Source organism: Saccopteryx bilineata, chromosome 5 (genome assembly GCF_036850765.1).
Source record: "Saccopteryx bilineata isolate mSacBil1 chromosome 5, mSacBil1_pri_phased_curated, whole genome shotgun sequence".
NCBI lineage: Eukaryota > Metazoa > Chordata > Mammalia > Chiroptera > Emballonuridae > Saccopteryx > Saccopteryx bilineata.
In genome coordinates, this window is record NC_089494.1 from 112,936,613 (window position 1) to 112,962,658 (window position 26,046).

The 26,046-nt window shown below is 39.8% G+C and overlaps 1 non-coding gene across 1 annotated transcript; it reads right to left on the reverse strand.

Moving 5' to 3' along the window:
* Positions 1-3,990: 3,990 nt before the first annotated feature.
* Positions 3,991-4,123, reverse strand: LOC136307216 (small nucleolar RNA SNORA5). The gene has a single exon (XR_010725882.1). It is a non-coding gene; the product is annotated as a small nucleolar RNA SNORA5 (small nucleolar RNA).
* Between the last annotated feature and the right edge of the window lie 21,923 nt (positions 4,124-26,046).

Genomic DNA, 26,046 nt, shown 5'->3' on the forward strand with positions numbered 1-26,046 from the left:
AACCCTGAATTCCCATATAAGACCTTCTGCAGAGACTCCACATGTCCCCCTCTCCTCTGGGCCTTACTTATTCATGGAGGATGGGTCCTCTCTGCTCTTGGATCCCTCAAGTCTATCTCAGGTATCAGCCTCCAAAACTATTTTTGAGAACTACCTTCTTTCGATTTCTCATCACTTCCTCTCTATTCTCTTTCCTTCTGACTGGGGAATCATTTCCCAGTCTCAAAATCTGGAAAATACTAGGAAGAAAAACATTTCATTAATGAGGTGGGCTTCTATCAGTGTTATTAATTCTCTTTATTACATGCATTATTTGAGTTCCTACAGGATTTCAGGCATGCTGATATGCACTTGGAATATAGAGAGGAATAGAAAAATGCCTCTGCTCTCTACACATACCCAGTATAGTAGGAAAGACTAGGAAACAAATAATTGCAATGCAATATGATAAGTGCCATAAAGAGGTACTCATCAGATCAAGGAGGGAGAATCCAATTGATTGGCAGGTAGGAATGTTGTCTTAGACAGTTTGGGCTGCAATAACAAAGTTCCATAGACTGGGTGGCTTATGAACAACAGAAGTATCTTTCTGGAAGTCCAATATCAGGGTAGAAACATGATCAGGTTCTGATAAATGTCTTTTTCCAGATTACAGATGGCCAACTTTTTCTTGTATTCTCATGAAGTGAAGAGCAACAAGAACTCTCTGTGGTCCCTTTTATAAGGGCACTGATCCCATTCATAGGGACTCCACCCTCAAGACACAGTTTCTTCCCAAAGGTCTCACTTCCAAATACTTTCACTTTGGGAATTAGGATTCCAATATATGAATTTGTGGGAAAGGCATAAACCCTCAGTTTATTGCAGATAGTGAGGGTGATTCAGAAAGTGTTTCCAGAATGGATTCTGAAGGGAACACCTAATCAGAAGTGTCCCTTTCTTTTTCTTCCTGCAGGCATGGTCAGCTCTACTCATGAAATTTCTATGGCATTTTCCCACTGGAATTTTTACTTAAGCAAGCCCTAGGAATAAATTATTAGCACTGTTAGGTATTATGTTATCCAGAAGGAATAACACATTAGTCTACAAACATGCTAGGGGGATTTATCTAAGATTATTAATACAACCGATCTTCACCTAGTAGAGTCCACTAGAAGTTTGAAAAAGGCCCAGGTCTTAGCTGAAGAGGAAACAGAGGAAGACTTGAGCACAGGCACTATCTTAGGTTGATTCCCGTAGAAGCAGGGCTGGAGACAAAGATTCTTATTCAAGTAATTTATTGGAGAGAGCTTTCAGGAAGAGAGCAAGGGAAACAAGATAGGGCAGAGGATCAAGCTAAACAAGGATATGGTCACAGCTAGATATGAGCGTTGGTCTGATTTAGGATTGGTCCCACCCTGAGGCAAGAAGGAGCAGAGTAGGGAAACAGTGTTTCCAGTAAAGAAAGCTCCCATTGACTGAGGGGAGACTGTGAGGAGCGGTTCTCAGCCACTCCCTGCAGCAGAGGATGAATGCCCATCACGCACGTGGGAAACATCAACAGCATTTACTGCAGACCAAGGACAAGCAGCTAGGCTGGGGTCCCCTAGTAAGGGAGCTCAAAGCAAGGTACTCAGTGCAAAAGTTGAAATACAAAAGGAAAATGAGTCCAGAAGAGGAAAGGGAAGACTTTAGAATGCTGTGTGTGTGTGTGTGTGTGTGTGTGTGATTGTGTATACCCACACATGCAGGCAGCATGATCACTTTCCTATCAACCCCGGAGATTCCCTAAGAAGTTTCCTAATAGTCTGTCATTTCTTCTCTGACAGCTTCCTGAGGAGAGAAAGTATTTCCCCTTCTTGAGGACAACTGCACTTGTCCAACTGTCAGCCTTCAAACAGAGCAGTGGGAGGCTCCGCAAAGCCCCTGATCTGAATTTCTTTAACTGTGACTGAAAGAGTCCACCTCCTCACTTTCCAGGTCACAAAGGGCTGTCAATAATCTCTGCACCCATGATTGCCCCTGACGGGCTTTCCCCCTTTACTGTCTAGCAATGTTGGTAATGTCTGGAGCATGACACTTACAATGAAACCACATGCCCAGGCAAAGGGTGAGATGCTGTCATCCCTTCCTTCCAAATGGCTCCCTGTGCTCTGTCCTCAGCAGCGCCAGCCTTGGGGAGCTGCTGAGAAACGTAACAGGCAACCCAGTTCCCAGCCAGATAGAATTGCTGCTGTGCTGGGAGACTGGCCTTGGCCTTGGACAGGCCTCAGAGAGACAAATGTAGAAATCAGATATTCAGGATTCTCAGGAACAAATGAGTCTGCAAATAAAACCCCCCCTCCAAAAAAAAAAGAATTGTATGCGTTTCTAGGAACACTGGTTCATAAAGTATGCCCCATGAGTCCTGGCATTCCTTGAGCTAAACAAAGCTGTTTTTTTCTAAAATAAAATATTCACAATTTTCCCAATTCAAATAAATTGCCAAATTCAAAGAAAGCAGCAGATAGAACATTCTCCACTTATATCTGTTTTCCATTATATTTTCCTACACTATTGCCTATTTTTTCACTGGTAAATGTTCCTAAGCAACAGAGCGCATAGAGCAAGTCTCAACTGGCTGTCAACAGGAAATTTGGGGAAAGCCAGTTATGTTTGTTTCGCTTACTAAACATGTGACCATGATGCTAATTTTTTAGCCCATACAAAAACATCAAAATAATAACTGTCCCTTGTAACCATACAATGCTCTCGGCCTTGAAATGTGAAATACCTTCACTCTAGCATTCTCATGTGTAGTTAAATATAATCACTCCTATTTCACAAATAAATGTATAAATAGATGAATAAACTAAGGCACAAAGAGCCTCAATGAATATTCGCACAAAAAACAATTAATTAAAAAACAAATATTTATGGTGATAAGGGTATCTAACCAAAAGGCCTGAATTAGAGTTAAAAGTCAGCTTAAGGTGTCCCTGAGGAAGTGATATTTGAAACAAATTCTGATCGAGTAGACAGTAGAGAAGGGAACCAAGGAAATTACATTTTCATTAAGTGCTTTCACTTGTGCCTCTTACCTTCACACTTAGTATTATTTTAGGTATTATGGCCTTCATTTTCAGGATGAGAGTCTTGACTCAGCAAGGATATAAAGCTGCTAAGTAGTAGTGAGGAATCTAAACCCAGGTCTACTCTATAGAAGTCGATTTTGTTCATTCAAGTCATTTGTTTTAGACACCCAAACATTTTTAATGCACCATCCTAATTAATCAAGGACACTGAGTATGAATATATTCCTTATGTTTTAATATAAAGTCAGAGGAATATATTGTGTTACTGTTTTCTAGATTAGATCATTTCAACTATTAAATTGGAAGAAATTATGTGGAAGCTAATTTTCATCAATGAAGGCATAATATGTTATAAACAACAGTAAATGACTCAAGCTAATAGGAAAAAAAATAAAAACTTATTGAAGTGTTAGTGCAGAGGTTTAATGAATATAATAACAGTTAAAACAGCCAGGTCTTTCAAAAAGAGGATTTGAAGCAGTTCAGCAGTAGATACACCCTAATTTGAGTTACAGAAAAAGGACAACTCACCACTATTTCCACAATCTCTATCTCTTCTGTTTTGATTTCCCAAGCTATTAGTAAATATTCGCCCAACATGGACAAGCTGTTTACCCCCAAGTCGATCATGAAAGTCAATTTGTAAAGTAATGACTTTACCTGGCTAGTCTTTGTCACTTGCCCACATACTTGGCCAGTGAAATACTGGCCTTTCACAACTTCTTTTCAATGGAAGGTGTAAAAAATACTAGTCAGATAAAGCGGACAGCAACTAGAAAGCACCTCTTCGCGTCTGTGAAGCTGTGCACACTGGTGCACAGACACTCCTATGTGCCTATCCGTGGGGAGGGATGGAGTACAAGACGAATAGTCTCCAGATACTCTAGTAGGTATATATACAGGTGTCCACAATGCTACTGTAGTTTTTTTTTTTTTTCCATGTCCACAACTAAACATCCCCAGGTCCCAGGGCAGGAACCCAGAGCTCGGAGCGGTGGAGCTTGCTGTAGCAGCCATCTAGGCCAGCCCCTGCTATGGGGGGAGCAGGCTACTGTAGTTTTATACTTTCATAATTTCAAGAGAGTAAAAGGTACAAATTTTAAAGAGCATCATTTAAAAGTGAAACGATTTTAATTTTTCTTCTCCTATATACATTTATGAAGTGTAAATAATATTTTAAATTTTCATATTTTGTTTCTGAGCTTCTGAAGATGTCGGAGTGACAAACATTAAAACTTATCTTTGAAAATGTACAAAGTTAAACAAATATAAATAACAGGCAAATTATTAAACATGAAAATAATGTTTTTCAAAATTGATAGCTTTTGCCTGTCTGTTAGTAAGCTTAAAACTTTATTATGTCACTCTGGACCCCTGCATATATACATATAAAATTATCATGAAACTATTCGTGTTGTGCGCCATCTTTTGCCATGGAAACGTTCCTATACAAGTATATATGCACCTGTGTGTCCACAAGTTCACAGAAGCTAAGAGGTGGCTTATAGTTGCTTTTCCTTTCATCCCTGCTCCTCTCTCAATAATAAGACTGTCTGTCCTCCAGCCAAACTGTGTGGGTAAGGATGTTAGAGGGAGCTATGGGAAGAGGCATATGATTTTTAAAGAAAAAGATATAGAAAAAGATGCAAAGTTAACAAAGACCACTTTCAGGGAAGTGTGGGGGTGAGTACAAGGGAGGGGAATTACAATCTGTACTATTGAAATTCTGTAGAATCAACTCTTTTGCTAAAACATGTATTCATGTATGTTGTATGTACAGGAGTAATAAGAGAATAAGGCAATATCTGGGATAGTGTGGTCTGCCTTCTTCAGGAAAGTGGTGCATAGTGTTAAAAAAAGGGTTGTCTGCTCATATTGGTGGTTTTACAGTAGAGCAGGTGGTAGATATGCTTGAAAAGGTGGGTATTATGGCTGCTAAAAAAAAAGTGCAGCCCCTCAGTAAAGTCTAACCTGCTCCACTTCTTCTCTTTTAGGGGCTGGGAAACAGTCTGTTTCATTGAAAGGGGTTGTCTTCATGCCAAAATGTTCTTCATTCTGACATCCACAAGACGCCTTCTTGGTTTCTTATTCTTTTTCTTCTGTTTTTTGTGGTTGAGACAGGCCATGGCAAGATGGAAAGCATGGCAGCTGAAGCCCTCAGTGACCCCATACTCCACGTGCTCCTGCAGGACCTGTAAGCTGGGGAACACCCGACAGCAGGCCATGCACTCGAAGCCACGGTCCGGGGACACCAGCCACTCAGGCGTCTTGGCCATAGGACAGTCCTCCAGAGCTAGAGGGCCTGCTGGACTGTCAGCCTTCTTCCTTTTCCCTTGGGCTCTGGTGTCTAAGCTGGGCTCACAGTCAGTTAGGTGTCTCTTCTGGGACATGTGAGAGAGAGGGACATTTTTATGGACCTTTTCAATATAGGTAATTTCCTTCATTTTTATCTTTTTTGAAGGACGCACCAAACCTTCCTGTGTATCCCATAACACACTAGCACCGTTTCTCCTGTAGACAGGCATGTAGTAAATGGTCACGACCTTTTCCTCTGAGCCACATACTGAGGACGTAAAGGGCTTCTTCTTATCAGCCGAGTGGAGTGGACAGGCAGCAGGTGAACAGACGGGGGAGATCTCTGATTGCTCCAAGTCCCGGAATACAGGCGTCTGAAGGATTTCTAGGAAAGAAAATTTCAAACATGGGAAAACTAGGATGCGTGCTCAAAGTCAGTAGGAGTTAAAATGGCCAGGCCCTGTGTGAGCATGTGGAACGAATGTCATAAAATGTATATTCTGCTGATGTTGTGCGTACATTCTGGGACATATCTGTTGAGTGGTTAGATGTTTGTAAAGGGGGAAGGTGAACACTTGTGTGCATGATTGTTAGTGGTGAGACAGTACATGTGAGCAGTGCAGGAGTGGGACAGTTCTCCCTATGAGGTGGTGAGACTCGGAGTGTTAGAGGACAGGTGCGTAGCTATCAGAATGAGCATGGCTATGTAGATCTGAGGCCTTGTGGCAGTAGTGGGTAATGGACTTGAAAGACAGCAGATGGAAATTAACTTCTATCAAGACATGTGAGTTTTCTAGAGTTTGGCTGAGACTAAGGGATTAAAAACAGGTTATCTGTGTGAAGAGATAAGAATAATTTATGGAATTAATGTGTAAATTTGCCCATCTAACAAACTATAGAAATGATCCCTGAAAGTATAGTCTTAAATTTGCCCATCTAAAATAGCTGTGAAGAAATGAAGGAAAGAGTGTACCTATGTGATGCTACTGGAGAAGGGGAAGATAAGTAGGGATTAGGTCTTATATACTGAGAAAAAGTGAAAAGAAGAAAGGAGGCCATACCTGATTGAAAGAGGACAGATGTGTGAGTGTGTGAGGATGTTGTGCTCATTGGAGGGGGAAGCATCTGATTACACTCCCACTCATGTATTAGATATCAGCACAGACCACCATGTCACCCACAGCTGTCCCTCTCTTTCTATGTTGGAACTTGTGTGAGGCACCTTGCCCTGCCCTTGAAGGCACACTCCCTGTGCGTCTCTCTGCAGAAGCTGTAGTACTAGTCTGTCTGCCCTGTAGCCCTTCCCTCTGTGTGACGGGACAGTGAAATCAGTAGAGACTGGGCTGAGCAGCTCAGCAGCATCTCTTGTCCATGCTCAGATCCCACCTGTGTGTGTTCCTTACCATCCTCACCAGGGCAAAGATGTGTGGATGCAGAGTAGTCCATTAAATCTTCTGAGAATGAAGAGGTTTCTTGCGCTATCTGACCAGATGCTGGGACCTCCACCACTGGTTCTAGCTCTGGGGAATGTTATAAATAAAGAACATTGAGGAGAGACCTTTCCTGGGATTTGTGTCAATTCAAAAACTACATATTGAGTGAACATTACATGTCAGTCATCATTACCTCATAACACTTGCTCTGATGGAAATTGAGTTGACTTTCCCATTTAAAATAACAACTACTTCAAAATATAAAGCAATCCCTATTAAAATTATTAAAATTTTATGTTGATGAATGTTAGTGGGATTAAGAATTCTGTTTGTATTATTTCTGGAGATCTATACAAATTAACAAAAACTAGAACCATGCCTGAAAGACAGTGTGCAGGAACTAAAAGTTGGATATCACCTCAATGTCCCCATGAAAAACGGGACAATTTGGGGATATGTGGTGAAAGTTCCATGAAGATTTCTGCACATATATTTACCTACTTATATTGATGTCTATATTGATGTAGATATACAGTGGTACCTTGAGATACGAGTTTAATTCATTTTGTAACCGAACTCGTAAGTCAGTCAACTCGTATATCAAACAAATTTCTCCCACTTAAAATAGCTGAAATAGGCCCTGGCTGGTTGGCTCAGTGGTAGAGCGTCGGCCTGGTGTGCGGAGGTCCCGGGTTCGATTCCCAGCCAGGGCACACAGGAGAAGCGCCCAACTCTTTCTCCACCCCTCCCCCTCTCCTTCCTCTCTGTCTCTCTCTTCCCCTCCCGCAGCCAAGGCTCCATTGGAGCGAGGATGCCCCGGGCGCTGGGGATGGCTCCATGGCCTCTGCCTCAGGCACTAGACTGGCTCTGGTTGCAACAGAGCGATGCTCCGGAGGGGCAGAGCATCACCTCCTGGTGGGCGTGCAGGTGGATCCCGGTAGGGTGCATACAGGAGTCCGTCTGACTGCCTCCCCGTTTCCAGCTTCAGAGAAATACAAAAAATAAAAAAATAACTGAAATAGATTTCATCTGTTCCAGCCCTGTGAAATATCCCCAAACCATCCTAAATTATGAAAAAAGGCATGTTTTTAATTAAGAAAAACACAGGTATACTTTACCAATTCATAACAAAATATATAAAATAAAAGAAAAAAGTGTTATTTAGTATTGTACTGTATTCTTACCTTGGAGATAGATGAGTGCAGCTAATGGAAGTGAATGGCAAAGGAGGAGGGAGGGAGGAAGGGATGCAGGCACTGTAGACACATAAACTAAAACTGCACCTTCTTTACTTAAAATGAAACCACAAAAACTTATTTATAAAAAAATGCACTTTCTTAACTTTAAACTTAACCTAAGCTTAACATTACATATTTTTTCATTTAATCATCACCTGTTTTTCCCGTTTTGGCTGCACTTTCGGCACTTTCATTTGCAGGAATTTTGAATAAAAATCTATCCAAAGAGGTTTGCTTTTGCCTGCCTTTTAAAATGTTATGGAAATGTGACAAACAAGTGTCATTAAAAAGTGCTGAAGCACAACCAGTTGGAACTTTTTCTGGGTGTTTCTTTTCAATGAAACTTGAAAGCTTCTCCCACATTGCCAGCATGTCTTTAATTTCACTTGTAGAAATCACTTCCTCCAACTATACCTCCTCCTCACTACTAATCTCTGCAGAAGCTCCATATGTTGCATCATCTGTAGCTTCTTCAACTCCTCAGTTGAGAGTTCCTCCTCATGTTCCTCGATGAGCTCGTTTACATCACCCTCACCTACCTCCAGATCCATTGACTTTCTGAGGGACACAATCTCCTCCAATGCTTCTACCTTGGTCTTGGTCTCTGGTTCGAATCCTTCGAAGTCCCTGTCTGCAACAACACCAGGGCATAACTTTTTCCATGCCGAGTTCAAGGTTCTTCTTGTAACCTCTTGCCATGCCAAGTCAATAATGCGTAAACATATCACAATGTTGTAGTGATCTTTCCAAAACTCTCAAAGGGTTAGAACTGTATTCTCAGTCACCTCAAAGCAGCATCGGAACAAGTGCTTTATGTAAAGCTTTTTAAAGTTGGAAATGACCTGCTGATCCATAGGTTGCAAGATTGAAGTTGTGTTGGGTGGGAGGTAGAGGACTTTCATGAATTTGAACTCATTGAGAATGTCATCTTCAAGACCAGGTGGGTGAGCTGGAGCATTATCAAGGATTAGTAATGCTTTCATTGGGAGTTTATTTCCTTGAAGATATTTCTTCACTGTAGGACCAAAGATGAGATTTATCCATTCAATAAAGAACTGCCATGTAACCCATGCCCTAGCATTGGCATGCCACATAAGCTGCAGTTTTTATTTAAGAATCTTGTGAGTCTTAACCAAAAAAAAAAAAAAAAAAGGAATCTTGTGAGTCTTAAAGGCTCAAGGATTTTTGGAATGATACACTAGCACTGGCTTTACACTGGTACCTTAAGATACAAATTTAATTCATCCTGTAACCGAGCTCATAAGTCAGTCAACTCGTATATCAAACTGTTGATACTGGACCCGTGAACCAACGCACCACCTAGCGGCAGCTTCCCAAATCACAACTTGTATATTGGAATTTTGCTCGGGCCTCAAACAAAAATATGGACTGAGTCACAGCTTGTATCTTAAAAATTTATATGTTGGTCTGTTTGTATCTCATACTTTACAGTCACCACTAGAATTTGTACAAAATGCAAGGGTCAGACGGTCCTTCATGGGTATATGGCCTGGCGGCTTCTTCTTCTCTGTAGTGATGAAAGTCCTCTGGGGCATTTTTTTCCAAAACAATCCTGTTTCATCACAGTTGAACACTTGATGGGGGATGTATCCTTCCTTTGCGATAAGCACAGCAAAACATGTGATGTACTCCTCAGCTGCCTTAATGTCAGCACTTGCAGCTTCACCATGCCTCACCACCGAGTGGATGCCAGATCTCTTCTTGAAATTTTCAAACCAGTCGTGACTTGCCTTAAACTGATCTTCTGCTGCCTCTTTTGAGTTGATGGTTCTTTCTTCTTCAAGTCACCGTAAGTAATACGTGCCTTTTTGCATATTACATTCTCCATCACTGTATCTCCTGCCAGTTCTTTCTCTTTCACTCACACATGAGCAGAAGCTTCTTCATTTCTTCATGGATATTTGTCCTTTCTTGGGACAAAATTGTAGTTCCTTTCACTGGATCTGCACTTTTGATGGCATCCTTTTGTTTAAGGATGGTACAAATTGTAGATGTATTGTGGTTGTATAGTCTTGCCAGTTCAATCACTCATACACAACGCTCATGTTTTTCTATTATTTTTTGCTTTACTTCTATTGACATCATTCTCTTCTTCTCACCACTGTCCTTTACACTCATTTTCTTTGGCCCCATGATAGCACACAAAAAAGTTAGTAAAAAATGCAAAAATGATGCAAGAATGAGTATAGCGCACAAGATTTTACTTGATTCTGCAGGTAACATGTGAGAAAGAACAAGATGCTGGTGTCATGCTGCCAATACTGGACCCATGCGTCAATGCACCAACTAGCGGCAGCTTCCCAAATCATGACTCATATCTCAGAATTTCACTCAGATCTCAAACAAAAATATGGACCGAGTTGCAACTCATATCTTAAGAAAAAAAAAATCATATGTTAGTCTGCTCATATCTCAAGGTACCACTGTATATGTATATCTAGAGTGATGTAAAGATAAATTTTTATTGTTACAGAAATCAACTATTCATTATTATGAGGTCACTGTTCATGTTTCATTGTTAACCACACTCACTGGTCATTATTAAAATGTTTAAGATTATCATCATCTGTCACAAATGTGTCCCTTGTATATATATTTCAGATTTGTAGCAAAATGGTATGTTGAAGCAATATGCTTGATGTTTAAGTCAATAAAATTTGTCAAGGCTTAATGTATGATTGTTTTGGTGCTTTTGAATCTGAATATTGATGAGATTAGTGTGACTGATGATGGTATGTTGCTTTTTATCTGTGTGTTTGTTCAACACATATTATGTGTATGATGTTTCCTGTAACTATGGATTTATGTGTGATATATATATATATATATATATATATATATATATATATATATATATATATATAGTGTGTGGTTTGGATATGAAATGTATTATGAGTATATTGTTTTTGTGACCTGTGGAATTAGTTTATTTGTAAATGTGAAGGAATGATTAAAGAATCTGAGGATGTCAAAATCAAGGATTATAAGTCAAAGAATACATGGGCTTTGAGAAAATGGCTCCGTGCAAAGAGCCAACTTAATAAGAGTGCAGAGAAGAGTGTGTAATGTTACGCATGCAGGAGCATGTCATAACATTAGTAAATAAAACTATGAAATGCTGAGTCTAGCAATCTAACTCTTAAGCATTCATAAAATAGAAAAGTGTTCATATTACAAATCAACATAATAGAATGTTAAAACATCTTTATTCTTAATAGCCCAGACTGAAAGTAACCCAAAGATTAGAAAAGTATAATCAATAAAGAAAGTATATGCATGCAATGGTATGGATACCAAGAATGAACAGACTGAATCTACACACACCTTGGATAAATTACACAAATGATGAGTGAAAGGAACCAGACACAAAGTATGTATTGTGCCCATCTGTTCCTAAAATGTTTAAAACAGGGATGACTAATCTAGACTTTGGAAGTCAGAGAAATTATAACTCTCTTTGTATGGTAGGAAATAAAATGCTGTGGAGAATTTATATGCATGTAGGAGAATATAAGGAAATGAATGAAGGCGACAGTGAGTGCCAATGAGGGTGATGAGGAATGAAGACGAATGTGTAATCTGTGTGAGGGGATGAAAAATATTTATAAAATTCACATTAGTACATGGGTGAGACTCAAAATGATTTTGTGGAGTAATGAGGTAAGGGTGTGCCTATGTGATGCTGCTAGAGAAGAGAAAGGGTAGATGGGGAATGAAGGCTTGTATATTTGAGAGGAAAAGTGAGGCAGAGGAGAAATGGGGCCATATCTAGTTGAAGGAGGACAGGTGTGTGCATGTGAGGATGTGAGTTTGTGCTCATTTGCAGGGCAGGTTCTGATTAAACTTCTACTCACACATCAGCACAGTTCACCATGTCACCCTCAGCTATCCCAGTGTTCCTATATTGGAACTTGTGTGAGGCACCTTGTCCTGTCCTTGAAGGCACACTCCTTGTGCATCTCTCTGCAGAAGCTCTAGTACTAGTCTGTCTGCCCTGCACCCCGTTTCTGTGTGTGAAGGGACAGTGAAATCAGTAGAGACTGGGTTACACAGCTCAGCAGCATCTCCTATCTAAGCTTAGATCCCACCTGTGTGTGCTCCTTACCATCCTCATCAAGACGGGGACACATGGATGTAGAGGAGACTCCCATTACATTTTCTGAAAATAAACAGTTTTCTTTTTGTGTCTCAATGGACGTTTGGATCTTCACAACTGATTCAAGTTATGGGGAATGGAGGGGAAAAAAGAACGTTAAGATGTGACATTTTCTAGTTTGTCAATTCAAAAAATGCATGTTGAGTGAATATTATATATCATTCATCAGTACCACACATGACACTTGCTCTCATAGAAATTAAGGTGACTTTCCCATGTGCAGGTTTATTTACTGAAAATATAAAATAAACTCAAAATGTAAATAAATTTTGTGTATCATGGATGTCAGTGGGGTTACTTGTCTTTATGTGCTATTTTGGCAGAAACTTAGAACCATACCTGAAAGGTAGTTTGCTGGAACTAAAAGTTGGGTCTAAGACAAGTTGGATATATTGTACACTACCTCAAGTTCTGTGCTTTAGAACACTACCATGTTGGGCCTTTTTTAAATGATTAGTGCTTTCACATAGACCTGGTAATACAACATGTCCTTGTTGGACTCATACTAACATATTCTTCCATGTTTCTTTCATAAAATATCCCCTGTAGCCTCTCCCATTATTGCCACACACATAACTCCTCTGATCTCCTTGGGCTTTCTCCAGTCCCATAAAGTATTTCCTTCTTGGAAATTTTGCTCCCACTGCTGATCACATGAAAGAAGATGCAGAAGCCTTCTGAGGTTCTTTTTGTGCCAGGCAGCCTTGTATTGCCTGGTGGGCAGAACCACTCAGCTCATCTCTGCACTCTGTTTAGATCCCACCTCCCTCTGCTTCCTACTCAGTAGATCCTCCTTACCAGCACCTAAAGTCAGGTCTTCTTGAGCAGAAATGAAGATTAAGGCATCTGAAGCAGGAGAAACCTTCCAAACATTCTGGATGTGAGTTAAGGCCACTGCCTCGTCACTGCGCTACAAAGCACTTTCTTGTAAACTCAACTCTGCTAAGAAATGAAATAGCAATAATATGGATGTGGTCCATGATTGTTTTTGTGTTTTTATCTGTGTATGAAAAAAACCATAGCACTCTGTGACATATCGAGTGAACACACAGGGCCTTCATTTTCATGGGTAGTGCATATGGTTACCATGGAACTTTTAAATGCACAGTGATATTTATTGTGTCAGTGAATATCATTGGCACCAGGATTTGCATTAAGATGCTCCTTTTCTTTTAATATTATTTAGAAAATTAACTTTAACAGGGTGACATTGATCAATAAGAGTACATAGATTTTAGGTAAACATTTCTATAACATTTGAACTGATGATTATGTTGTATACCCGACATTGATCAATAAGTGTACATAGATTTTAGGTAAACATTTCTATAACATTTGAACTGATGATTATATTGTATACCCATCACCCAAGGTCAAATCATTTTCCTTCACCTAATATCTGTCCCTCTTTATACCCTTACCCCCACCCACTCTCCCATATACCCCTCCCCCACATTCCCATCTTCCTGGTAACCACTTCACTTTTGTCTATGTCCATGAGTCTCAGTTTTTTATCCCACCTAAGTGTGAAATCAGATGCTTCTTTGTAAATGGAACACAGACTGCTCTCATTTCTACCTAAAGAAATAAATATATTGTATTTATCTGCTTCCCTTGCAGGTAGTTCTTACCATGTGATTTTTTTTTTAGAGGTAGGGAGAGTAAGACAGGAACACTGAGCTGCTCCTATATGTGTTCTGACCACGGATCAGACCTGAAACCTTCTCATTTTGGGACAATGCTTTTAACTGACGGACCTAACCAGCCAAGGCCCTGTGATTGCATTTCTACAATGGAAAGTGAATGGAAATGACATAAGCCACTTCTAGCATTGCCATACAAACCTCGTATGTGCCCCTCCATTCCGTTGCCTTTTGTAGTTGGGGATACAGGCATTTCAGAGGTTCCAATACATAAAACATTTTGGGTTTCTAAGAAAAAGTTACAAACAGAAGAAAAGTAGAATATGCATGTGAAGTCTTAATAAGTAAAGAAGGTCATGCCATGTGTGAGCATGTGGTGTGAAAATTTATCTATATGTGATATTTCAGAAGTCTGTGTGTAGTATGCATTATCTGAGTTGTTTACATGGTATAACTTTGTGAGAACAAAGATGTAGTGATGTGTGCATGTTCTAGGGAGTTATGTGTATGTTCTGGAGCATATCTGGTGAGCTTTATTGATGTTGGTAAAAGCGGATAGCGAGTGAGCATGTGCATATTGGTTAGTGGTGTGACAGCACATGTGAGCAGGAGTGGGACCTGTTCTCAGAGTAACATCGTAAGACTCAGAGTGTTGCAGGGCGGGTGTGTGGCTCTCAAAATGAGCATCAGTATGAAGGTCTGAGGCTTTGTGACTGGGAGCATATAAATTAGAGATACAACCAGTGGAAGTTCCCTTCCATCACGGCAAGTGAATTTTCTAGAGTTGGCTCAGAAAGAGAGATTTAAAACAGGCTTTCTGTGTGAGGAAATGTGAAATATTTATGGAATTATTTTGAAAATGGGTTAGTCTAAAAATAACTGTACAGAAATAAAAGTAAGGGTATACCTGTGTGATGTTGCTAGAGAAGAAGAAAGAGAGATGGAGAATGAAGACTTGTGTATTTGACAGACAATGTAAAAAAAAATGGAGAAACGGGGCCATACCTGATTGAAAGAGGACAGATGTGTGAGTGTGTAAGGATGTTGTGCTCATTGGAGGGGGAAGCATCTGATTACACTCCCACTCATGTATTAGATATCAGCACAGACCACCACGTCACCCACAGCTGTCCCTCTCTTTCTATGTTGGAACTTGTGTGAGGCACCTTGCCCTGCCCTTGAAGGCACACTCCCTGTGCGTCTCTCTGCAGAAGCTGTAGTACTAGTCTGTCTGCCCTGTAGCCCTTCCCTCTGTGTGACGGGACAGTGAAATCAGTAGAGACTGGGCTGAGCAGCTCAGCAGCATCTCTTGTCCATGCTCAGATCCCACCTGTGTGTGTTCCTTACCATCCTCACCAGGGCAAGGATGCGTGGATGCAGAGTAGTCCATTAAATCTTCTGAGAATGAAGAGGTTTCTTGCGCTATCTGACCAGATGCTGGGACCTCCACCACTGGTTCTAGCTCTGGGGAATGTTATAAATAAAGAACATTGAGGAGAGACCTTTCCTGGGATTTGTGTCAATTCAAAAACTACATATTGAGTGAACATTACATGTCAGTCATCATTACCTCATAACACTTGCTCTGATGGAAATTGAGTTGACTTTCCCATTTAAAATAACAACTACTCCAAAATATAAAGCAACCCCTATTAAAATTATTAAAATTTTATGTTGATGAATGTTAGTGGGATTAGGAATTTTGTTTGTATTATTTTGGAGATCTATACAAATTAACAAAAACTAGAACCGTGCCTGAAAGACAGTGTGCAGAAACTAAAAATTGGATATCAATTCGATGTCCCCATGAAAACTTGCACAGTTTTCGGATGTGTGGTGAAAGTTTCATGAAGATTTCTTCATGTATATATACTTATTTATATTGATATCTATATTGACATAGTATATATAAAGAAATGTAAAAATAAATCACTATTGTTACAGAAATTATCTATTTATTATTATGAGATCACTGTCTCTGTTTTTTGTGTTTTTTGTTTTGTTTTGTTTTTTTGGTGGCAGCGGTGGGATTCAAACTCACCTGTTTCGGTGTTAATCACCCTCTGGTCTTTATTGAAATGTTTAAGAATATCATCATCTGACATAAATGTGTCTCATGTATATATTATTCAGATTTGTAGCCAACTTGTATGTTCAAAGCAATATACTTGGCATTAAGTTAACAACATTTTGGTAACACAGTGTCAAGGCTTAATGTTTTTTGTTTTAGTGCTTGTAAATCTGAATATTGATGAATTTAGTGTGACTGAGTATAGTATGTTGACTTTTTTTTTTTTTAATAAATTTTTATTAATGGTAATGGGATGACATTAATAAATCAGGGTACATATATTCAAAGAAAACATGTCTAGGTTATTTTGTCATCAAATTATGTTGCAAACCCCTTGCCCAAAGTCAGATTGTCCTCCGTCACCCTCTATCTAGTTTTCTCTGTGCCCCTCCCCCTCCCCCTAACTCTCTCCCTCCCTCCCTCCCATGTCCTCCCTCCCCCCCACCCTTGGTAACCACCACACTCTTGTCCATGTCTCTTAGTCTCATTTTTATGTTCCACCAATGTATGGAATCATGTAGTTCTTGTTTTTTTCTGATTTGCTTATTTCACTCCTTATAATGTTATCAAGATCCCACCATTTTGCTGTAAATGATCTGATGTCATCATTTCTTATGGCTGAGTAGTATTCCATAGTGTATATGTGCCACATCTTCTTTATCCAGTCTTCTATTGAAGGGCTTTTTGGTTGTTTCCATGTCTTGGCCACTGTGAACAGTGCTGCAATGAACATGGGGCTACATGTGTCTTCACGTATCAATGTTTCTGAGTTTTGGGGTATATACCCAGTAGAGAGATTGCTGGGTCATAAGGTAGTTCTATTTGCAGTTTTTTGAGGAACCACCATACTTTCCTCCATAATGGTTGTACTACTTTACAGTCCCACCAACAGTGAATGAGGGTTCCTTTTTCTCCACAGCCTCTCCAACATTTGCTATTACCCGTCTTGTTGATAATAGCTAATCTAACAGGGGTGAGGTGGTATCTCATTGTAGTTTTGATTTGCATTTCTCTAATAACTAATGAAGCTGAGCATCTTTTCATATATCTGTTGGCCATTTGTATCTCTTCCTGGGAGAAGTGTCTGTTCATGTCCTCTTCCCATTTTTTTATTGGATTGCTTGTTTGTTTGTTGTTGAGTTTTATGAGTTCTTTGTAAATTTTGGATATTAGGCCCTTATCTGAGCTGTCGTTTGAAAATATCAGTTCCCATATAGTTGGCTGTCTGTTTATTTTGATATCAGTTTCTCTTGCTGAGCAAAAACTTTTAATTCTGATGGAGTCCCATTCATTTATCTTTGCCTTCACTTCTCTTGCCATTGGAGTCAAGTTCATAAAATGTTCTTTAAATCCCAGGTCCATGATTTTAGTACCTATGTCTTCTTCTATGTACTTTATTGTTTCAGGTCTTATATTTAGGTCTTTGATCCATTTTGAATTAATTTTAGTACACGGGGACAGGCTGTAGTCGAGTTTCATTCTTTTGCATGTGGCTTTCCAGTTTTCCCAACACCATTTGTTGAAGAGGCTTTCTTTTCTCCATTGTGTGTTGTTGGCCCCTTTATCAAAGATTATTTGACCATATATATGTGGTTTTATTTCTGGGCTTTCTATTCTGTTCCATTGGTCTGAGTGTCTATTTTTCTGCCAATACCATGCTGTTTTGATTATCGTGGCCCTATAATATAGTTTAAAGTCAGGTATTGTAATGCCCCCAGCTTCATTCTTTTTCCTTAGGATTATTTTTGGCTATTCGGGGTTTTTTATAGTTCCATATAAATCTGATGATTTTTTGTTCCATTTCTTTAAAAAATCTCATAGGGATTTTGATAGGAATTGCATTAAATTTGTATATTGCTTTGGGTAATATGGCCATTTTGATTATATTTATTCTTCCTATCCAAGAACAAGGAATATTTTTCCATCTCATTGTATCTTTTTCGATTTCCCTTAACAATGCTTTGTAATTTTCATTATATAGGTCCTTTACGTTCTTTGTTATGTTTATTCCTAGGTATTTTATTTTTTTTGTTGCAATCGTGAAGGGGATTATTTTTTTGAGTTCGTTTTCTAATATTTCATTGTTGGCATATAGAAAGGCTATGGACTTTTGTATGTTAATTTTGTATCCTGCGACCTTACTGTATTGGTTTATTGTTTCTAATAATCTTTTTGTGGAGTCCTTCGGGTTTTCGATGTATAGGATCATATCATCAGAAAAAAGTGATAGCTTTACTTCTTCTTTTCCGATATGGATGCCTTTTATTTCTTTGTCTTGTCTGATTGCTCTGGCCAGAACTTCTAGCACCACGTTGAATAAGAGTGGAGAGAGTGGACAACCCTGTCTTGTTCCTGATTTAAGGTAGAAAGTCCTCAGTTTTATGCCGTTTAATAGGATGTTGGCTGATGGTTTATCATATATGGCCTTTATCATGTTGAGATATTTTCCTTTTTTTTTTTTTTAATAAATTTTTATTAATGGTAATGGGATGACATTAATAAATCAGGGTACATATATTCAAAGAAAACATGTCTAGGTTATTTTGTCATCAAATTATGTTGCAAACCCCTCACCCAAAGTCAGATTGTCCTCCGTCACCCTCCATCTAGTTCTCTGTGCCCCTCCCCCTCCCCCTAACTTTCTCCCTCCCTCCCTCCCATGTCCTCCCTCCCCCCCACCCTTGGTAACCACCACACTCTTGTCCATGTCTCTTAGTCTCATTTTTATGTTCCACCAATGTATGGAATCATGTAGTTCTTGTTTTTTTCTGATTTGCTTATTTCACTCCTTATAATGTTATCAAGATCCCACCATTTTGCTGTAAATGATCTGATGTCATCATTTCTTATGGCTGAGTAGTATTCCATAGTGTATATATGCCACATCTTCTTTATCCAGTCTTCTATTGAAGGGCTTTTTGGTTGTTTCCATGTCTTGGCCACTGTGAACAGTGCTGCAATGAACATGGGGCTACATGTGTCTTCACATATCAATGTTTCTGAGGTTTTGGGGTATATACCCAGTAGAGGGATTGCTGGGTCATAAGGTAGTTCTATTTGCAGTTTTTTGAGGAACCACCATACTTTCCTCCATAATGGTTGTACTAGAGATATTTTCCTTCTATACCCATTTTGTTGAGAGTCTTAAACATAAAATTGTGTTGTATTTTATCAAAAGCCTTTTCTGCATCTATTGATAAGATCATGTGGTTTTTGTTCTTTGTTTTGTTGATATGGTGTATTACGTTAACCGTTTTGCGTATGTTGAACCATCCTTGAGATTCTGGGATGAATCCCACTTGATCATGATGTATTATTTTTATAATATGTTGTTGTATTCGGTTTGCCAGTATTTTGTTTAGTATTTTAGCATCTGTATTCATTAGAGATATTGGTCTGTAGTTTTCTTTCTTTGTGCCATCCTTGCCAGGTTTTGGTATGAGGGTTATGTTGGCCTCATAAAATGTGTTTGGAAGTATTGCTTCTTCTTCAATTTTTTGGAAGACTTTGAGTAGAATAGGAACCAAGTCTTCTTTGAATGTTTGATAGAATTCACTAGTATAACCGTCTGGGCCTGGACTTTTATTTTTGGGGAGATTTTTAATAGTTTTTTCTATTTCCTCCCTGCTGATTGGTCTGTTTAGGCTTTCTGCTTCTTCGTGACTCAGTCTAGGAAGGTTGTATTGTTCTAGGAATTTATCCATTTCTTCTAGGTTGTTGTATTTGGTGGCATATAATTTTTCATAGTATTCTACAATAATTCTTTGTATTTCTATGATGTCTGTGGTGATCTCTCCTCTTTCATTTTGGATTTTATTTATTTGAGTCCTGTGTCTTTTTTCCTTGGTGAGTCTTGCCAAGGGTTTGTCAATTTTGTTGATCTTTTCAAAGAACCAGCTCCTTGTTTTATTGATTTTTTCTATAGTTTTTCTGTTCTCTATTTCATTTATTTCTGCTCTGATTTTTATTATCTCCTTTCTTCGGCTGGTTTTGGGTTGTCTTTGTTCTTCTTTTTCTAGTTCCTTAAGGTGTGAAGTTAAGTGGTTTACTTCGGCTCTCTCTTGTTTGTTCATATAGGCCTGAAGTGATATGAACTTTCCTCTTATTACTGCTTTTGCTGCATCCCAGAGATTCTGATATGTCGTATTTTCATTTTCATTTGTCTGTATATATCTTTTGATTTCTGCACTTATTTCTTCTTTGACCCATTCATTTTTTAGAAGTATGTTGTTTAGTTTCCACATTTTTGTGGGTTTTTCCCCCTCTTTTTTGCAGTTGAATTCTAGTTTCAAGGCTTTATGATCAGAAAATATGCTTGGTACAATTTCAATTTTTCTAAATTTGCTGATATTGTCTTTGTGGCCCAACATATGGTCAATTCTTGAGAATGTTCCATGTACACTAAAGAAAAATGTATACTCTGTCGCTTTGGGATGAAGTGTCCTGTAGATGTCTATCATATCCAGGTGTTCTAGTATTTCGTTTAAGGCCACTATATCTTTATTGATTCTCTGTTTGGATGACCGATCTAGAACCGTCAGCGGTGTATTGAGGTCTCCAAGTATGATTGTATTTTTGTTAGTTTTTGTTTTAAGGTCAATAAGTAGCTGTCTTATATATTTTGGTGCTCCTTGGTTTGGTGCATATATATTAAGGATTGTTATGTCTTCTTGATTCAACTTCCCCTTAATCATTATGAAATGACCATTTTTGTCTCTGAGTACTTTTGCTGTCTTGTAGTCAGCATTATTAGATATGAGTATTGCTACGCCTGCTTTTTTTTGGGTGTTGTTTGCTTGGAGTATTGTTTTCCAGCCTTTCACTTTGAATTTGTTTTTATCCTTGTTGCTTAGATGTGTTTCTTGTAGGCAGCATATAGTTGGATTTTCTTTTTTAATCCATTCTGCTACTCTGTGTCTTTTTATTGGTAAGTTTAATCCATTTACATTTAGTGTAATTATTGACACTTGTGGGTTCCCTACTGCCATTTTATAAATTGCTTTCTGTTAGTTTTGTATCTAGTTTGATTCTTCTCTTTTGTTTTTCTATCATTTGTTTTTGTTTGTTTGTGTTCCATACTTCTTTCCTCTGTTGCTACCTTTTTTAAGTCAAGTGTTTTTGTGGTGGTTTTTTTAAGGGTGGTTACCATTAAGTAATGAAAAGGGTACCTACCATATTCATTGTAGTACCCTATCTTATAAGTATTTCTGCACTTCATCATCCTTTGCTACTGTTAATCTCCATCCTCTCCCCCCTTTTTTTCCTTTGTTGTCACAGTTTAAGTTTGGTTTTATTGTGTTCTTGGTGGAGCTGTTACTTGTGGTGTTGTTTTCTTTTGTTCTTTGAATCTGGTTGGAAAACCCCCCTTAGTATTTCCTGGAGTGGGGGCTTTCTGTTGATAAATTCTCTCATCTTTTCTGTATTTGTGAATGTTTTTATATCTCCTTCATACTTGAAGGATAGCTTTGATGGGTATAGTATTCTTGGCTGAAAGTTCCTCTCTTTCAGGGCTTTAAATATTGGGGTCCACTCTCTTCTAGCTTGTAGAGTTTCTGCTGAGAAATCTGATGATAATCTAATAGGCCTTCCTTTATATGTTGTACTCTTCTTTTCCCTGGCTGCCTTGAGAATTTTTTCTTTGTCATTGGTTTGTGTCATCTTTATTATGATGTGCCTTGGAGTGGGTTTGTTGGGGTTAAGAAAACTTGGTGTTCTGTTTGCTTCTTGAATTTGAGGCTTTAGTTCCTTCCACAGGCTTGGGAAGTTCTCGTCTATTATTTGTTTGAGTATATTCTCCATTCCAGTTTCTTTCTCTTCTCCCTCTGATATACCTATTATTCTTATGTTATTCTTTCTGATGGAGTCAGACAATTCCTGTAGGGCTTTCTCATTTTTTATTATTCTTGAGTCTCTTTCTTCTTCTCTCTGTTGTGCCTCAAGTTGTTTGTCTTCTATTTCACTAATCCTATCTTCAATCTGGGCTGTTCTGTTAGCTAAGCTTGTTACCTCGTTTTTCAGCTCATGAATTGAGTTTTTCATTTCTGTTTGATTTGTTTTTATAGTTTCAATTTCCTTGGTAATATATTCTTTGTGTTCATTGAGTTGTTTTCTGATCTCCCTATATTGCCTTTCTGTGTTTTCTTGTATATCTCTGAGTATTTTTAAGATTTCTAGTTTAAATTCTCTGTCATTTAGCTCCAAGGCTTCCAATATGTTAAGTCTTTTCTCCATAGATTTTTCCACATCTATTTGTGTTACCTCTCTTTCTTTTGTATCCATAATATTCGATTTCCTCTTTCTTATCGGCATCTGAGGGTGGTCTTATTGATAGCACTAATTAGAATTAATGAAGAGTAAAAAGAAAAAAAAAAAAAAAAAAACGGTAAAACACCCCACAAAAAAAAACAGTAATAATTTATTATTTCCCCCTTTTTTTCTCTCTTCTCTTTCCCTCCTCTCCCCTCCTCAGGGAAATATCGTGCCTATAATGGAGGGCCTGATTTGGGGTGAAGAGTTCAAGGGGCAAAAAAAGGGAGTAGGGACCTACTAAATGCAAAAAAAAAAAAAAAAAAAAAAAAAGGAAGAAAATCTTAGACAAGCATAAGATGATTTGCTTGTAAGTGATGGTCAACTAAGAGATATAATGAGAGGGATAAGAGGGAATCAGAAAAAAGGACCAAAAAAGAATAATAAAGAAGAAAAAATAAAAATAATAAGTAAAAATCTTTTGTATTAAGTGGAGCGAAGACTAAATACAATGGAGACCTTGGGTTGGGAGGACCCAAAATGCCACAAAAATAAACAAACAAGAGAAAAAAAAAATAAAAACAAAAGCAAAAAAGAGAAATAAAACCAAAAAAAAGCCTTGAGTCCCAAATTAACTAATTTGTTCGTGATTGAGGATTATATGGGAGGAAAGTAAAATGAGAAAAGAAAAAAACGAATAGAAAGGAAAAAATAAGAAAAAGAGAAAAAAGAAGGAAGAAATAAAATAGGAGGAGAAAAAAACAAAATAAAGCAAGACAAAAAAAAAAAAAACAAAAGAGGAGAGAGTGAGAGTTAAGTGTTTTAGAGTATAACCTTAAGGGAGAGTGAGGCTGAAGAAGAAAAATAAAATGCAACACTCATAGGTAGTGTAGTTCAAGAAAGGGGAAGCATAAGATGGGCAGAGAATAGAAGGACCGAGGTGGAGGAAATAAAGGCAAAAAGATAGAAGAAACAAGCAACAACAACAACAAAAAAGAAAAAATTAGTGGATCAAGTTGTAAAGTCTGTGGGTTTTTCTTGATTTTGAGAGGTTAACTTCTTCCTTTTTCTTTTCTCTCCCTCTTCCTAGTCGGTGACTCTGTACCCCAGGCTCTGCCCCTGTGTCACTCTTAGGTAGGGATTTGCAGTTGATGGGATTCTATGGCAATGTCATATAATTGGCTTTAGTCTTGCTGGAAGTAAAGGCTTGTTGGCGTTTGCATGGTCCAACGATGAGAGAGTTTGCTTTCCTGGATTCTCTCTCCTAGTCCCCCCTTTCTGAATTAGCAGCCTGGTGATCCAGCTATAAGGCTGCAACTGCTTCTGCCTGGCGAGTAAGAGGCTCAAAGAGCTGGGAAATCCCCACTCTATCCCCACTCAGTGCAAGGCTTTGGGAAAGGCTCTGACAGTCAGGGCCTCCAGTGTAATCAGGCGGGGGTGGGAGTCAATTGTTGTCAAGGTGACTGTTCAGCGCCTATCATTTAGTTGGACCTCTCAACCCAGGCTTTCCACACTTTGTAGCCTGTTTTTGCAGGGAAGAAGAGGCACTAGTCTCTGCTTATGACTAGTGTAGTATAGACCTTATTATCTGCCAAGTCCTTCTTGTTAGCATTTATCCCTGAATATGGAGGCTCTATCAATCAGAAGTTGCCCCCGCCCCTTTAGCGAGAGGCACTAAAAAATATCATGCCTCTTGTCTTGGATCGCTGAACTGAGAGAGATCTTATCAATTAGAACCGAGGGTGCACAGATTTTATGGGTTAAGCTAATTTCAGTGATTGGGTCGCAGCTGTGTTTCCGAAGGTATTTTAGGCTGCCTGCGCGCACCCCTCCCCCAATGCTTGATTGTTAGCTTGAATGGCTGGGTGAGGTGCCCCGCCCACGGAGAGAATCTTCCAAGCCTCTCCCGCTCGCCCTGCCACTGGCGGCTGGACTGCACCAGGCGCAGGATAATGGAGCCCCCTGGGTGTGCGGGCCAGCAGGGCGCCCTGGGCGCGTGGAATGCCCAAGGCATGCGCGCGAATGGCGCGCTCCGGGCGCCGGTGGCCGGCGACCCCCACTCGCAGTGTGCGGGCCGCTGGGAACGTCAGCAGTGCTCAACCGGACCGGTCGCGCGTGCGGCGGCTCGCGGCGGCCGCTCGCGGTGGCGGTTCACGGGGGCTCGGGGCAGCTCGCGGTGGCGGTTCGCGGGGTTTCACGGCGGCTCGCGGGCTCGCGGCGGCTCGCGGTTCCCAAGTATATGGGCTGACTCACCGCGGGCGCACTCCCTGGCGGCTTGAATGAGCGTCGCTGCGGTAGCTTCCTCCACACCCTCGTCTCTCAGATTCAAGTGATAACAGTCCTTTTGCTTTCAGTTTGTGTGGAACTCCGGAATGCTCCGAGGATAAATTTTTCTGTTTCTAGTTGATAAGTTTGTTGTGATTTAGGGGAGAGCTGTCGGACGCGCTTCTCACGGCGCCATTTCCGTGACGTCACCCCCAGTATGTTGATTTTTGTTTGTGTTTTTGTTCAACACAATGCATATAATGTGTTTCCCATAACTATAGATTTATGTGTGTTTTATATGTATTATGTGGTTTAGATATGGAATGTATTATGAATGTGTTGTTTTTGTGACCTGTGGAATTATTTTATTTGTAAATGTGAGGGAATGATTAAAGAACATGAGTATGTCAAAATGAAAGATTATAAGACAAGGAATCCATGAACTTTGAAAAAATGGCTCCATGTGAAGAAACAACGTAAATGAGAGTACCGAGGAGAGTGTCTGAGGTAACATGTGCAGTAGCATGTGATTGCATTATTAAATAAAATTATGGAATACTGAGTCCTGAAGAGTAATGTATAGAAACTAAGGTCTAGCAATCTATCTCTTAAGCATTCATCAAACAGAAAAATGTTGATATTGCAAATCAATACAATAGAATGTTAAAACATCTTTATTCTTAATAGCCTCAGAGTGAAAGCAACCCAAAGATAACAAAAGTATAATCAATAAAGAAATTATATACATGAAACATTATGCAGGGACTAAACTAAGAGGACTCTTCAACCAAGGAACACTGAAGAAGCCACACTGAGACTGGTAGGAAAAGCGAAAATGTGGAGAGGGCTGCTCAGCTCCCCAGAGCGAATGGCAGCAGGTAGAGAGTGGCGGGAAGTGAGTTTAGCAGAGGTGAAAGGGTCCTGAGCCCCAGAAACAAAGCCCCAGCCTGCAGTCCCAGAGCCCAGAAGAGGCATAAGGACAGGATTTAGCTGGAAACAAGTCAGGATACTGTTTGCGAGAAAGAATCTGATTTCTCAGACCCAGGATCCTTCCTAAAGGGACCGCACAGAACATCTCTCTCACAACCACTCACCCGGGGCTACTGGGGACAAGCGGGGGGGGGGGGGTGAGAGGAAAGGACCAGAGTAACAGGAAGAGAGTGTAATCTAAGAGGCACAGGGAGAAACATTTTGGGAGATAGCCACCCTAACCACTGGAACGAGTCACTCCCCAAAGCTGAAGTGAATATTTCCCCCTGAAACAGCAATACCAGCAAAGGAAAGCAGGAGAGCAGCCAAACAAGCTCCCCTGGGGCACTCAGAGCAGAGGCGCATAGAAGGAGGGAGCTTTTGGGTCTACAGTAGTGAGTCTTAAGGTCGGAGCTGCAACGCCCCCAACCACGTGGCTGAGGGCGCGCTGGAGAACAGGCGGCACCGGGAGATAAAAGCACGGTTCTGCTGGCAGGGGCGGAAGCCAGCTGGCCACCACTGGGCTCAGGTGTGAGCTCAATCTTGCCTGGCTGGGGAGATGGGGGCGTGCAAAACTGGTCAAGCTCAGCTGCTGGCAGCCTGTAATCCAGCCTCCAGGAGAAGGGCAGGAACCCCGGAAAGGGTAGAGACCAGCC